The sequence below is a fragment of the Schistocerca serialis genome, chromosome 1, assembly GCF_023864345.2.
Source record: "Schistocerca serialis cubense isolate TAMUIC-IGC-003099 chromosome 1, iqSchSeri2.2, whole genome shotgun sequence".
In the NCBI taxonomy this organism is placed as follows: Eukaryota; Metazoa; Arthropoda; class Insecta; order Orthoptera; family Acrididae; genus Schistocerca; species Schistocerca serialis.
The window spans coordinates 6,834,057-6,849,973 of record NC_064638.1 but is presented as its reverse complement, the minus strand read 5'-3'; positions in this window follow the sequence as shown (position 1 = coordinate 6,849,973).

Below are 15,917 nucleotides of genomic sequence, written 5' to 3'. Positions count from 1 at the left end.
GAGATTCAATACATCGGCCTCCAGCCGACTTGTCTCCGAGGGTATATTGCTGCCTCGTTCACTTTATGGTCGTTCTCCTGTGAGTGTAGATTTTCGAATACGACGCATAACTGATAGTTAATTGCAACGTTCAGCGCCCCCTAATGACGATGGAACAATCAAATTGGGTCGAGGTTCAATACATCGTCATTCAGCCGACTTGTCTCCGAGAGTCTATTGCTGCCTCGAACATCTTATGGTCGTTCTCCTGTGAGTCTAGATTTTCGAATCCGAAGCAAAACTGATAGTTAATTGTAACGTTCGGGGCCTCCTAATGACGATGGAACACACAAATTGCGTCGAGATTCAATACATCGTCCTTCAGCCGACTTGTCTCCAAGGTTCTATTGCTGCCTCGGGCACCTTATTGTCGTTCTCCTGTGAGTCCCGATTTTCGAATCCGACGCAAAACTGATTGTTAATTGCGACGTTCAGGTCCTCTTAATGACGATGGAACACTCAAATTGCGTCGAGGTTGAATACAGCCTTCTCCAGCCGAATTGTATCCATGGGGTATTGCTTCCTCGAGCACCATATGGTCCGCCTCCTGAGGGTCTAGATTTTCGAATTCGACGCAAAAATGATAGTTAATTGTAAATTTCAGCGCCTCCTAATGACGATGGAACACTGAAATTGCGTCGAGATTCAATACATCGTCCTTCAGCCGACTTGTCTCCAAGGTTCTATTGTTGCCTCGGGCACCTTATGGTCGTTCTCCTGTGAGTCTCGATTTTCGAATCTGACGCAAAACTGATAGTTAATTGCAACGTTCAGGGCCTCCTAATGACGATGGAACACTCGAATTGCGTCGAGAATCAATACACCGTACTCCAGCCGAATTGTCTACAAGGGATATTGCAGCCTCGGACTCCATGTGGTCCGTCTCCTGTGAGTCTAGATTTTCGAATCCGACGTGAAACTGATAGCTAATTGTAACTTTCAGGGCCTCTTAATGACGATGGAACACTCAAATTGCGTCGAAATTCAATACATCGTCCTTCAGCCGACTTGTCTCCAAGGTTCTATTGCCGTATCGGGCACCTTATTGTCGTTCTCATGTGAGTCTCGATTTTCGAATCCGACTCAAAACTGATAGTTAATTGTAACGTTCAGGGCCTCCTAATGACGATGGGGCACTCAAATTGCGTCGCGATTCAATACATCGTCCTCCAGCGGACTGGTCCCCAAGGGGATATTGTTGCCTCGGACACCTTATGGGCAGTCTCCAGTGAGTCTAGATTTTCGAATCCGACGAAAAACTGATAGTTAATTGTAACATTCAGGGCCTCCTAATGACGATGGAACACTCAAATTGCGTCGCGATCCAATACATCGTCCTCCAGCCGACTTGTCTCCAAGGGTCTGTTGCTGCCTCGGGCACCTCATGATCGATCTCCAGTGAGTCGAGATTTTCGAACCCGACGCAAAACTGATAGTTAATTGTACCGTTCAGGGCCTCCTAATGACGATGGAATACTCAAATTGCGTCGAGATTCAATACATTGTCATCCAGCCGACTTCTCTCCATGGGGATAATGCTGCCTCGGGCACTTTATGGTCGTTCTCCTGTAATTCTAGATATTCGAATCCGACGCGAAACTGATTGTTAATTGTAAAGTTCAGGGCTTCCTAATGTCGATGGAACACTCAAATTGTATCGAGATTCAATACATCGGCCTCCAGCCGACTTGTCTCCAAGGGTATATTGCTGAGTCGGGCACTTTATGGTCGTTCTCCTGTGAGTCTAGATTTTCGAATCTGACGGATAACTGATAGTTAATTGCAACGTTCAGCGCCCCCTAATGACGATGGAACAATCAAATTGCGTAGAGATTCAATTCATCGTCCCCCAGCCGGCTTGTCTCCAAGGGGATATCGCTGCCTCGTTCACCACATCGTCCGTCTCCGGTGATTCTACATTTTCGTATCCGACGCAAAACTTATGGTTAATTGTAACGTTCAGGGCCTCCTAATGACGATGGGGCACTCAAATTGCGTCGCGATCCAATACATCGTCCTCCAGCGGACTGGTCTCCAAGGGGATATTGTTGACTCGGACACCTTATGGTCAGTCCCCAGTGAGTCTAGATTTTCGAAGCCGACGAAAAACTCATAGTTAATTGTAACATTCAGGGCCTCCTAATGACGATGGAACACTCAAATTGCGTCAAGATTCAATTCATCGTCATCCAGCCGACTTCTCTCCATGGGGATAATGCTGCCTCGGGCATTTTATGATCGTTCTCCAGTGAGTCTAGATATTCGAATCCGACGCGAAACTGATTGTTAATTGTAACGTTCAGGGCTTCGTAATGACGATGGAACACTCAAATTGCGTCGAGATTCAATACATCGTCCTTCAGCCGACTTCTCTCCATGGGGATAATGCTGCCTCGGGCATTTTATGGTCGTTCTCCTGTGAGTCTAGATATTCGAATCCGACGCATAACTGATAGTTAATTGCAACGTTCAGCGCCCCCTAATGACGATGGAACAATCAAATTGGGTCGAGATCCAATACATCGCCCTTCAGCCGACTTGTCTCCAAGAGTCTATTGCTGCCTCGAACACCTTATGGTCGTTCTCCTGTGAGTCTAGATTTTCGAATCCGAAGCAAAACTGATAGTTAATTGTAACGTTCGGGGCCTCCTAATGACGATGGAACACACAAATTGCGTCGAGTTTCAATACATCGTCCTTCAGCCGACTTGTCTCCAAGGTTCTATTGCTGCCTCGGGCACCTTATGGTCGTTCTCCTGTGAGTCTCGATTTTGAAATCCGACGCAAAACTGATTGTTAATTGCGACGTTCAGGTCCTCTTAATGACGATGGAACACTCAAATTGCGTCGAGGTTGAATACATCCTTCTCCAGCCGAATTGTCTCCGAGGGGTATTGCTGCCTCGGGCACCACATGGTCCGCCTCCTGTGAGTCTAGATTTTCGAATTCGACGCAAAAATGATAGTTAATTGTAAATTTCAGCGCCTCCTAATGACGATGGAACACTCAAATTGCGTCGCGAACCAATACATCGTCCTCCAGCCGACTTGTCTCCAAGGGTCTGTTGCTGCCTCGGGCACCTTATGATCGATCTCCAGTGAGTCTAGATTTTCGAATCTGACGCAAAACTGATAGTTAATTGCAACGTTCAGGGCCTCCTAATGACGATGGAACACTCAAATTGCGTCGAGAATCAATACACCGTACTCCAGCCGAATTGTCTACAAGGGATATTGCAGCCTGGGGTTCCATGTGGTCCATCTCCTGTGAGTCTAGATTTTCGAATCCGACGCGAAACTGATAGCTAATTGTAACTTTCAGGGCCTCCTAATGACGATGGAACACTCAGATTGCGTCGAAATTCAATACATCGTCCTTCAGCCGACTTGTCTCCAAGGTTCTATTGCCGTATCGGGCACCTTATGGTCAATCTCATGTGAGTCTCGATTTTCGAATCCGACGCAAAAGTGATAGTTAATTGTAACGTTCAGGGCCTCCTAATGACGATGGGACACTCAAATTGCGTCGCGATTCAATACATCGTCCTCCAGCGGACTGGACTCCAAGGGGATATTGTTGCCGCGGTCACCTTATGGGCAGTCTCCAGTGAGTCTAGATTTTCGAATCCGACGAAAAACTGATAGTTAATTGTAACATTCAGGGCCTCCTAATGACGATGGAACACTCAAATTGCGTCGCGATCCAATACATCGTCACCCAGCCGGCTTGTCTCCAAGGGGATATCGCTGCCTCGTTCACCACATCGTCCGTCTCCGGAGATTCTACATTTTCGTATCCGACGCAAAACTTATGGTTAATTGTAACGTTCAGGGCCTACTAATGACGATGGGGCACTCAAAATGCGTCGCGATCCAATACATCGTCCTCCAGCGGACTGGTCTCCAAGGGATATTGTTGACTCGGACACCTTATGGTCAGTCCCCAGTGAGTCTAGATTTTCGAAGCCGACGAAAAACTCATAGTGAATTGTTACATTCAGGGCCTCCTAATGACGATGGATTACTCAAATTGCTTCGCGATCCAATACATCGTCCTCCAGCCGACTTGTCTCCAAGGGTCTATTGCTGCCTCGGGCACCTTATGATCGATCTGCAGTGAGTCTAGATTTTCGAACCCGACGCAAAACTGATAGTTAATTGTACCGTTCAGGGCCTCCTAATGACGATGGAATACTCAAATTGCGCCGAGATTAAATACATCGTCATCCAGCTGACTTCTCTCCATGGGGATAATGCTGCCTCGGGCATTTTATGGTCGTTCTCCTGTGAGTCTAGATATTCGAATCCGACGCGAAACTAATTGTTAATTGTAACGTTCAGGGCTTCGTAATGACGATGGAACACTCAAATTGCGTCGATATTCAATACATCGTCCTTCAGCCGACTTGTCTCCAATGGTCTAATGCTGCTTCGGGCACCTTATGGTCGTTCCACTGTGAGTCTAAATTTTAGAATCCGACGCAACACTGATAGTTAATTGTAATGTTCAGGGCCTCCTAATGACGATGGAACACTCAAATTGCGTCGAGATTCAATACATCGGCCTCCAGCCGTCTTGTCTCCAAGGGGTATTGCTGCCTCGGGCGCCATATGGTCCGTCTCAAAAATGATAGTTATTTGCAACGTTCAGCGTCTCCTAATGACGATGGAACACTCAAATTGCGTTGAGATTCAATACATCGGCCTCCAGCCGACTTGTCTCCGAGGGTATATTGCTGCCTCGTTCACTTTATGGTCGTTCTCCTATGAGTGTAGATTTTCGAATCCGACGCATAACTGATAGTTAATTGCAACGTTCAGCGCACCCTAATGACGATGGAACAATCAAATTGGGTCGAGATTCAATACATCGTCATTCAGCCGACTTGTCTCCAAGAGTCTATTGCTGCCTCGAACACCTTATGGTCGTTCTCCTGTGAGTCTAGATTTTCGAATCCGAAGCAAAACTGATAGTTAATTGTAACGTTCGAGGCCTCCTAATGACGATGGAACACACAAATTGCGTCGAGATTCAATACATCGTCCTTCAGCAGACTTGTCTCCAAGGTTCTATTGCCGCCTCGGGCACCTTATTGTCGTTCTCCTGTGAGTCTCGATTTTCGAATCCGACGCAAAACTGATTGTTAATTGCGACGTTCAGGCCCTCTTAATGACGATGGAACACTCAAGTTGCGTCGAGGTTGAATACATCCTTCTCCTGCCGACTTGTCTCCAAGGGGTATTGCTGCCTCGGGCACCATATGGTCCGTCTCAAAAATGATAGTTATTTGCAACGTTCAGCGTCTCCTAATGACGATGGAACACTCAAATTGCGTCGAGATTCAATACATCGTCCTCCAGGCGGCTTGCCTCCAAGGGTCTAATGCTGCCTCGGGCACCTTATGGTCGTTCCACTGTGAGTCTAGATTTTAGAATCCGACGCAAAACTGATAGTTAATTGTAATGTTCAGGGCCTCCTAACGACGATGGAACACTCAAATTGCGTCGAGATTCAATACATCGGCCTCCAGCCGTCTTGTCTCCAAGGGGTATTGCTGCCTCGGGCACCATATGATCCGTCTCAAAAATGATTGTTATTTGCAACGTTAAGCGTCTCCTAATGACGATGGAACACTCAAATTGCGTTGAGATTCAATACATCGGACTCCAGCCGACTTGTCTCCAAGGGTATATTGCTGCCTCGTTCACTTTATGGTCGTTCTCCTGTGTGTGTAGAATTTCGAATCCGACGCATAACTGATAGTTAATTGCAACGTTCAGCGCCCCCTAATGACGATGGAACAATCAAATTAGGTCGAGATTCAATACATCGTCATTCAGCCGACTTGTCTCCAAGGGTCTATTGCTGCCTCGAACACCTTATGGTCGTTCTCCTGTGAGTCTAGATTTTCGAATCCGAAGCAAAACTGATAGTTAATTGTAACGTTCGGGGACTCCTAATGACGATGGAACGCACAAATTGCGTCGAGATTCAATACATCGTCCTTCAGCCGACTTGTCTCCAAGTTTCTATTGCCGCCTCGGTCACCTTATTGTCGTTCTCCTGTGAGTATCGATTTTCGAATCCGACGCAAAACTGATAGTTAATTGCGGCGTTCAGGTCCTCTTAATGACGATGGAACACACAAATTGCGTCGAGGTTGAATACATCCTTCTCCAGCCGAATTGTCTCCGAGGGGTATTGCTGCCTCGGGCACCATATGGTCCGCCTCCTGTGAGTCTAGATTTTTTAATTCGACGCAATAATGACAGTTAATTGTAAATTTCAGCGCCTCCTAACAACGGCGGAACACTCAAATTGCGTCGAGATTCAATACATCGGCCTCCAGCCGACTTGTCTCCAAGGGGTATTGCTGCCTCGGGCACCATATGGTCCGTCTCAAAAATGATAGTCATTTGCAACGTTCAGCGTCTCCTAATGACGATGGAACACTCAAATTGCGTCGAGATTCAATACATCGTCCTCCAGCCGGCTTCTCTACAAGGGGATATCGCTGCCTCGCTCACCACATGGTCCGTCTCTGGTGATTCTACATTTTCGTATCCGACGCAAAACTGATAGTTAATTGTAACGTTCAGGGCCTCCTAATGACGATGGGGCACTCACATTGCGTCGCTATTCAATACATCGTCCTCCAACGGACTGGTCTCCAAGGGGATATTGTTGCCTCGGACACCTTATGGGGAGTCTCCAGTGAGTCTAGATTTTCGAATCCGACGAAAAACTGATAGTTAATTGTAACATTCAGGGCCTCCTTAATACGATGGAACACACAAATTGCGTCACGATCCAATACATCGTCCTCCAGCCGACTTGTCTCCAAGGGTCTATTGGTGCCTCGGGCACCTTATGATCGATCTCCAGTGAGTCTAGATTTTCGACACGACGAAAAACTGATAGTTAATTGTACCGTTCAGGGCCTCCTAATGACGATGGAATACTCAAATTGCGACGAGACTCAATGCATCGTCATTCAGCCGACTTCTCTCCATGGGGATAATGCTGCCAAGGGCAGTTTATGGTCGTTCTCCTGTGAGTCTAGATATTCGAATCCGATGCGAAACTGATTGTTAATTGTAAAGTTCAGGGCTTCCTAATGACGATGGAACACTCAAATTGCGTCGAGATTCAATACATCGGCCTCCAGCCGACTTGTCTCCAAGGGTATATTGCTGCCTCGACACTTTATGGTCGTTCTCCTGTGAGTCTAGATTTTCGAATCTGACGCATAACTGATAGTTAATTGCAACGTTCAGCGCCCCCTAATAACGATGGAACAATCAAATTGGGTCGAGATTCAATGCATCGTCCTTCAGCCGACTTGTCCTGAAGAGTCTACTGCTGCCTCGGACACCTTATTGTTCATCTCCTGTGAGTCTAGATTTTCGAATCCGAAGCAAAACTGATAGTTAATTGTAACGTTTAGCCCCTCCTAATGACGATGGAACACTAAAATTGCGTCGAGAGTCAATACATCGTCCTCCAGCCGACTTGTCTCCAAGGGTCTATTGCTGCCTCGGGCACCTTATGGTCGTTCTCCTGTGAGTCTAGATTTTCGAATCCGACGCATAACTGATAGTTAATTGTAAAGTTCAGGGCTTCCTAATGACGATGGAACACTCAAATTGCGTCGAGATTCAATACATCGTCCTCCAGCCGGCTTGTCTCCAACGGGATATGGCTGCACGTTCACCACATGGTCCGTCTCCGGTGATTCTACATTTTCGTATCCGACGCAAAACTGATAGTTAATTGTAACGTTCAGGGCCTCCTAATGACGATGGGGCACTCAAATTGCGTCGCGATTCAATATATCGTCCTCCAACGGATTGGTCTCCAAGGGGATATTGTTGCCTCGGACACCTTATGGTCAGTCTCCAGTGAATCTAGATTTTCGAATCCGACGAAAAACTGATAGTTAATTGTAACATTCAGGTCCTCCTAATGACGATGGAACACTAAAATTGCGTCGCGATCCAATACATCGTAGTCCAGCCGACTTGTCTCCAAGGGTCTGTTGCTGCCTCGGGCACCTTATGATCGATCTCCAGTGAGTCTAGATTTTCGAACCCGACGCAAAACTGATAGTTAATTGTACCGTTCAGGGCCTCCTAATGACGATGGAATACTCAAATTGCGTCGAGATTCAATACATCGTCATCCAGCCGATTCTCTCTATGGGGATAATGCTGTCTCGGGCACTTTATGGTCGTTCTCCTGTGAGTCTAGATATTCGAATCCGACGCGAAACTGATTGTTAATTGTAACGTTCAGGGCTTCATAATGACGATGGAACACTCAAATTGCGTCGAGATTCAATACATCGTCATTCAGCCGATTTGTCTCCAAGGGTCTATTGCTGCCTCGGGCACCTTATGGTCGTTCCACTGTGAGTCTAGATTTTAGAATCCGACGCAAAACTGATAGTCAATTGTAATGTTCAGGGCCTCCTAATGACGATGGAACACTCAAATTGCGTCGAGATTGAATACATCGGCCTCCAGCCGACTTGTCTCCAAGGGGTATTGCTGCCTCGGGCACCATATGGTCGTTCTCAAAAATGATAGTTATTTGCAACGTTCAGCGCCCCCTAATGACGATGGAACAATCAAATTGGGTCGAGATTCAATACATCGTCCTTCAGCCGACTTGTCTCCAAGACTCTATTGCTGCCTCGGGCACCATATGGTCCGCCTCCTGTGAGTCTAGATTTTCGAATCCGACGCAAATATGATAGTTAATTGTAAATTTCAGCGCCTCCTAATGACGATGGAACACATCAAATTGGGTCGAGATTCAATACATCGTCCTTCAGCCGACTTGTCTCCAAGGTTCTATTGCCGCCTCGGGAACCTTATGGTCGTTCTCTTGTGAGTTTCGATTTTCGAATCCGACGCAAACCTGATAGTTAATTGTAACATTCAGGTGCTCCTAATGACGATGGAACACTCAAATTGCGTCGCGATCCAATACATCGTCCTCCAGCCGACTTGTCTCCAAGGGTCTATTGCTGCCTCGAGCACCTTATGATCGATCTCCAGTGAGTCTAGATTTCCGAACCCGACGCAAAACTAATAGTTAATTGTAAAGTTCAGGGCCTCCTAATGACGATGGAATACTCAAATTGCGTCGAGATTCAATACATCGTCATCCAGCCGACTTCTCTCCATGGGGATAATGCTGCCTCGGGCATTTTATGGTCGTTCTCCTGTGAGTTTAGGTATTCGAATCCGTCGCGAAACTGATTGGTAATTGTAAAGTTCAGGGCTTCGTAATAACGATGAAACACTCAAATTGCGTCGAGATTCAATACATCGTCATTCAGCCGATTTGTCTCCAAGGGTCAAATGCTGCCTCGGGCACGTTATGGTCGTTCCACTGTGAGTCTAGATTTCAGAATCCGACGCAAAACTAATAGTTACTTGTAATGTTCAGGGCCTCCTAATGACGACGGAATACTCAAATTGCGTCGAGATCAATACATCGGCCTCCAGCCGACTTGTCTCCAAGGGGTATTGCTGCCTCGGGCACCATATGGTCCGTCTCAAAAATGATAGTTAATTGCAACGTTCAGCGTCTCCTAATGACGATGGAACACTCAAATTGCGTTGAGATTCAATACATCGGCCTCCAGCCGACTTGTCTCCAAGGTTCTATTGCTGCCTCGGGCACCTTATGGCCGTTCTTTTGTGAGTCTCGATTTTCGAATCCGACGCAAAACTGATAGTTAATTGCACCGTTCGGGGCCTCCTAATGACGATGGAACACTCAAATTGCGTCGAGAATCAATACATCGTACTCCAGCCGAATTGTCTACAAGGGGATATTGCTGCCTCGGGCTCCATGTGGTCCGTCTCCTGTGAGTCTAGATTTTCGAATCCACCGCGAAAGTGATAGTTAATTGTAACTTTCAGGGCCTCCTAATGACGATGGAACACTCAAATTGCGTCGAGATTCGATACATCGTCCTTCAGCCGACTTGTCTCCAAGGTTCTCTTGCCGCCTCGGGCACCTTATGGTCGTTCTCTTGTGAGTCTCGATTCTCGAATCCGACGCGAAACTGATAATTAATTGTAACGTTCAGAGCCTCCTAATGACGATGGAACACTCATATTGCGTCGCGATCCAATACATCGTCCTCCAGCCGACTTGTCTCCAAAGGTCTATTGTTAATTGCAACGTTCAGGGCCTCCTAATGACGATGGGACACTCAAAATGCGTCGAGAGTTAATACATCGTCCTCCAGACGACTTGTCTACAAGGGGATATGGCTGCCTCGGGCTCCATGTGGTCCGTCTCCTGTAAGTCTAGATTTTCGAATCCGACGCGAAACTGATAGCTAATTGGAACGTTCAGGGCCTCCTAATGACGGTGGAACACTCTAATTGCGTCGAGATTCAGCACATCGGCTTCCAGGCGACTTATCTCCAAGGGTCTATTGCTGCCTCTGGCACCTTATGGTCGTTCTAATGTGAGTCTAGAATTTCGAATCCGACCCAAAGCTGATGGTTAACTGGGACGTTCAGGGCCTCCTAATGACGATAGAACATTCAAATTGCGTCGAGAATCAATACATCGTCTTGCAGCCGACTTGTCTCCATGTTCTATTGCTGCCTCGGGCACCTTATGGTCGTTCTCTTGTGAGTCTCGATTTTCGAATCCGACGCAAAACTGATAGTTAATTGCAACGTTCAGGGCCTCCTAATGACGATGTAACACTCAAAGTAGCGTCGAGATTAAATACATCGTCCTTCAACTGACTTGTCTCCAAGGGTCTATTGCTGCCTTGGGCACCTTATGATCGATCTCCAGTGAGTCTAGATTTTCGAACCCGACCCAAACTGATAGTTAATTGTAACGTTCAGGGCTTCCTAATGACGATGGAATACTCAAATTGGGTCGAGATTCAATATATCGTCCTCCAGCCGACTTCTCTCCATGGGGATAAAGCTGCCTCGGGATCCTTATGGTCGTTCACCTGTGAAACTAGATTTTCGAATCCGACGCGAAAATGATTGTTAATTGTAACGTTCAGGGCTTCCTAATGACGATGGAACACTCAAATTGCGTCGAGATTCAATACATCGTCCTCCAGCCGACTTGTCTCCAAGGGGTATTGCTGCCTCGGGCACCATATGGTCCGACTCCTGTGAGTCTAGATTTTCGAATCCGACGCAAAAATGATAGTAACGTTCAGCTCCTCCTAATGACGATGGAACGCTCACATAGCGTCGAGATTCATTACATCGGCCTCCAGCCGACTTGTCCCCAAGGGCATAACGGTGCCTCGGGCACCACATGGTCCGTCTCCGTTGATTCTACATTTTCGAATCCGACGCAAAACTGATAGTTAATTGTAACGTTCAGGGCCTCCTAATGACGATGGGGCACTCGAATTGCGTCGCGATTCAATACATCGTCCTCGAGCGGACTGGTCTCCAAGGGGATATTGCTGCCTTGGGCACCTTATGGTCCGTCTCCATTGAGTCTAGATTCTGATTCCGACGAAAAACTGATAGTTAATTGTAACATTCAGGGCCTCCTATTGACGATGGAACACTCAAATTGCGTCGAGATTCAATACATCGTCCCCCAGCCGACTTGTCTCCAAGTGTCTATTGCTGCCTCGAGGACCTTGTGGTCGTTCTCCTGTGAGTCTAGATTTTCGAATCCGACGCATAACTGATAGTTAATAGTAAAGGTTAGGGCCTCCTAATGACGATGAAACATTCAAATTGCGTCGAGATTCAATACATCGTCCTCCAGCCGACTTGTCTCCAAGGGCATATCGCTGCCTCGGGCACCACATGGTCCGTTTCCGTTGATTCTACATTTTCGAATCCGACGCAAAACTGATAGTTAATTGTAATGTTCAGGGACTCCTAATGACGATGGGGCACTCAGATTGCGTCGCGATTCAATACATCGTCCTCCAGCGGACTTGTCTCCAAGGTGATATTGCAGCCTCGGGCACCTTATGGTCCGTCTCCAGTGAGTCTAAATTTTCGATTCGGACGAAAAATTGAAAGTTAATTGTAACATTCAGGGCCTCCTAATGACGATGGAACACTTATATTGCGCCGCGTCATCCAATACATCGTCCTCCAGCCGACTTGTCTCCTAGGGTCTACTGGTGCCTCAGGCTCCTTATGATCGTTCTCTTGTGAGTCTCGATTTTCTAATACGACGCAAAACTGATAGTTAATTGCGACGTTCAGGGCCTCATAATGACGATGGAACACTCAAATTGCGTGGAGATTCAATACATCGGCCTCCAGCCGACTTGTCTCCAAGGGGACATTGCTGCCTCGGGCACCATATGGTCCGTCTCCTGTGAGTCTAGATTTTCGATTCCGATGCGAAACTGATAGTTAATTGTAACGTTCAGGGCCTCCTAATAACGATGGAACACTCAAATTGCGACGAGATTCAATACATCGTCCTTCAGCCGACTTGTCTCCAACGGTCTATTGCTGGCTCGGTCACCTTAGGGTCGTTCTCCTGTGAGTCGAGATTTTAGAATCCGACGCAGAACTGATAGTTAATTGTAACGTTCAAGCCCTCCTAATGACGATGGAACACTCAAATTGCTTGGAGATTCAATACATCGGCCTCCAGCCGACTTGTCTCCAAGGGGACATTGCTGCCTCGGGCACCATATGGTCCGTCTCCTGTGAGTCTAGATTCTCGATTCCGATGCGAAACTGATAGTTAATTCTAACGTTCAGGGCCTCCTAATAACGATGGGACACTCAAATTGCGTCGCGGTTCAATACATCGTCCTCCAGCCGACTAGTCTCCAAGGAGTATTGCTGCCTCGGCACCATATGGTCCGTCTCCTGTGAGTCAAGATTTTCGAATCCGACGAAAAAATGATAGTTAATTGTAACGTTCAGCGCCTCCTAATGACGATGGAACACTCCAATTGCGTCGAGATTCAATACATCGTCCATCAGCCGACTTGTCTCCAACGGTCTATTGCTGGCTCGGGCACCTTAGGGTCGTTCTCCTGTGAGTCTAGATTTTAGAATCCGACGCAAAAATGATAGTTAATTGTAAATTTCAGCGCCTCCTAATGACGATGGAACACACAAATATATTCGAGATTCGATACATCGGCCTCGAGCCGACTTGTCTCCAAGGTTCTATTGCGGCCTCGGGCACATTATGGTCGTTCTCCTGTGATTCTCGATTTTCGAATTCGACGCAAAACTGATAGTTAATTGCAACGTTCAGGGCCTCCTAATGACGATGGAATACTCAAATTGCGTCGAGAATCAATACTTCGTCCTCCACTCGACTTGTCTACAAGGGGATATGGCTGCCTCGGGCTCCATGTGGTCCGTCTCCTGTGAGTCTAGATTTTCGAATCCGACGCGAAACTGATAGCTAATTGTAACGTTCAGGGCCTCCTAATGACGGTAGGACACTCAAATTGCGTCGAGATTCAATACATCGGCCTCAAGGCGTCTTATCTCCAAGGGTCCATTGCTTCCTCAGGCACCTTATGGTCGTTCTCCTGTGAGTCTAGAATTTCGAATCCGACGCAAAACTGATAGTTAATTGTAACGTTCAGGGCCTCCTAATACCGATAGAACATTCAAATTGCGTCGAGATTCAACACATCGTCTTTCAGCCGACTTGTCTCCAAGTTGCTATTGCTGCCTCGGGCACCTTATGGTCGTTCTCTTCTGAGTCTCGAATTTCGAATCCGACGCAAAACTGATAGGTAATTGCAACGTTCAAAGGCCTCCAAATGACGATGTAACGCTCAAATTGCGTCGAGGTTAAATACATCGTCCTCCAACTGACTTGTCTCCAAGGGTCTATTGCTGCCTCGGGCACCTTATGATCGATCTCCAGTGAGTCTGGATTTTCGAATCCGACTCAAAACCGATAGTTAATTGTAACGTTCAGGGCCTCCTAATGACGATGGAATACTCAAATTGGGTCGAGATTCAATATATCGTCCTCCAGCCGACTTCTCTCCATGGGGATAAAGCTGCCTCGGGATCCTTATGGTCGTTCACCTGTGAAACTAGATTTTCGAATCCGACGCGAAAATGATTGTTAATTGTAACGTTCAGGGCTTCCTAATGACGATGGAACACTCAAATTGCGTCGAGATTCAATACATCGTCCTCCAGCCGACTTGTCTCCAAGGGTCTATTGCTGCCTCGGGCACCTTATGGCCGTTCCCCTGTGAGTCTAGATTTTCGAATCCGACGCATAACTGATAGTTAATTGTAACGCTCAGCGCCTCCTAATGACGATGGAACACTCAAATTGCGTCGAGATTCAATACATCGTCCTCCAGCCGACTTGTCTCAAGGGGATATTGCTGCCCCGGGCACCATGTGGTCCGTCTCCTGTGGGTCTGGATTTTCGAATCCGACGCGAAACTGATAGTTAATTGTAATATTCAGGGCCTCCTAATGGCGATGGAACACTCAAATTGCGTGAAGATTCAATACATCGTCCTTCAGCCGACTTGACTCCAAGAGTGTATTGCTGCCTCGGACACCTTATGGTCGTTCTCCTGTGAGTCTAGATTCTCGAATCCGACGCAAAACCGATAGTTAATTGTAACGCTCAGGGCCTCCTAATGACAATGGAACACTCAAATTGCGTCGAGATTCAATACAGCGGCCACGAGCCGACTTGTGCCGACATTGCTGCCTCGGGCACCAAATGGTCCGTCTTCTGTGAGTCTAGATTTTCGATTCCGATGCGAAACTGATAGTTAATTGTAACGTTCTGGGCCTCCTAATAACGATGGAACACTCAAATTGCGTCGAGAATCAATATATCGTCCTGCAGCCGACTTGCCTCCAAGTGTCTATTGCTGCCTCGGGCACCTTATGATCTTTATCTAGTGAGTCTAGATTTTCGAACCCGACGCAAAACGGAAAGTTAATTGTAACGTTCAGGGACTCCTAATGACGATGGATTACTCAAATTGCGTCGAGATTCAATACATCGTCCTCCAGCCGACTTCTCTCCATGGGCATAATGCTGCCTCGGGCACCTTATGGTCGTTCTCCTGTGAGTCCAGATTTACGAATCCGACGCGAAACTGATTGTTATTTGTAACGTTCAGGGCTTCCTAATGACGATGGAACACTCAAATTGCGTCGAGAGTCAATACATCGGCCTCCAGCCGACTTGTCCCCAAGGGCATAACGGTGCCTCGGGCACCACATGGTCCGTCTGCGTTGATTCTACATTTTCGAATCCGACGCAAAGATGATAGTTAATTGTAACGTTCAGGGCATCCTAATGACGATGGGGCACTCAAATTGCGTCGCGATTCAATACATCGTCCTCCAGCGGACTAATCTCCAAGGGGATATTGCTGCCTTGGGCACCTAATGGTCCGTCTCCATTGAGTCTAGATTTTCGATTCCGACAAAAACTGATAGTTAATTGTAACATTCAGGGCCTCCTATTGACGATGGAACACTCAAATTGTGTCGAGATTCAATACATCGACCTCCAGCCGACTTGTCTCCAAATGTCTATTGCTGCCTCGGGGCCCTTGTGGTCGTTCACCTGTGAGTCTAGATTTTCGAATCCAACGCATAACTGATAGTTAATTGTAAAGGTTAGGGCCTCCTAATGACGATGAAACATTCAAATTGCGCCGTGATTCAATACATCGTCCTCCAGCCGACTTGTCTCCAAGGGCATATCGCTGCCTCGGGCACCACATGGTCCGTCTCCAGTGAGTCTAAATTTTCGATTCCGACGAAAAACTGAAAGTTAATTGTAACATTCAGGGCCTCCTAATGAAGATGGAGCACTTATATTGCACCGCGTCATCCAATACATCGTCCTCCAGCCGACTTGTCTCCTAG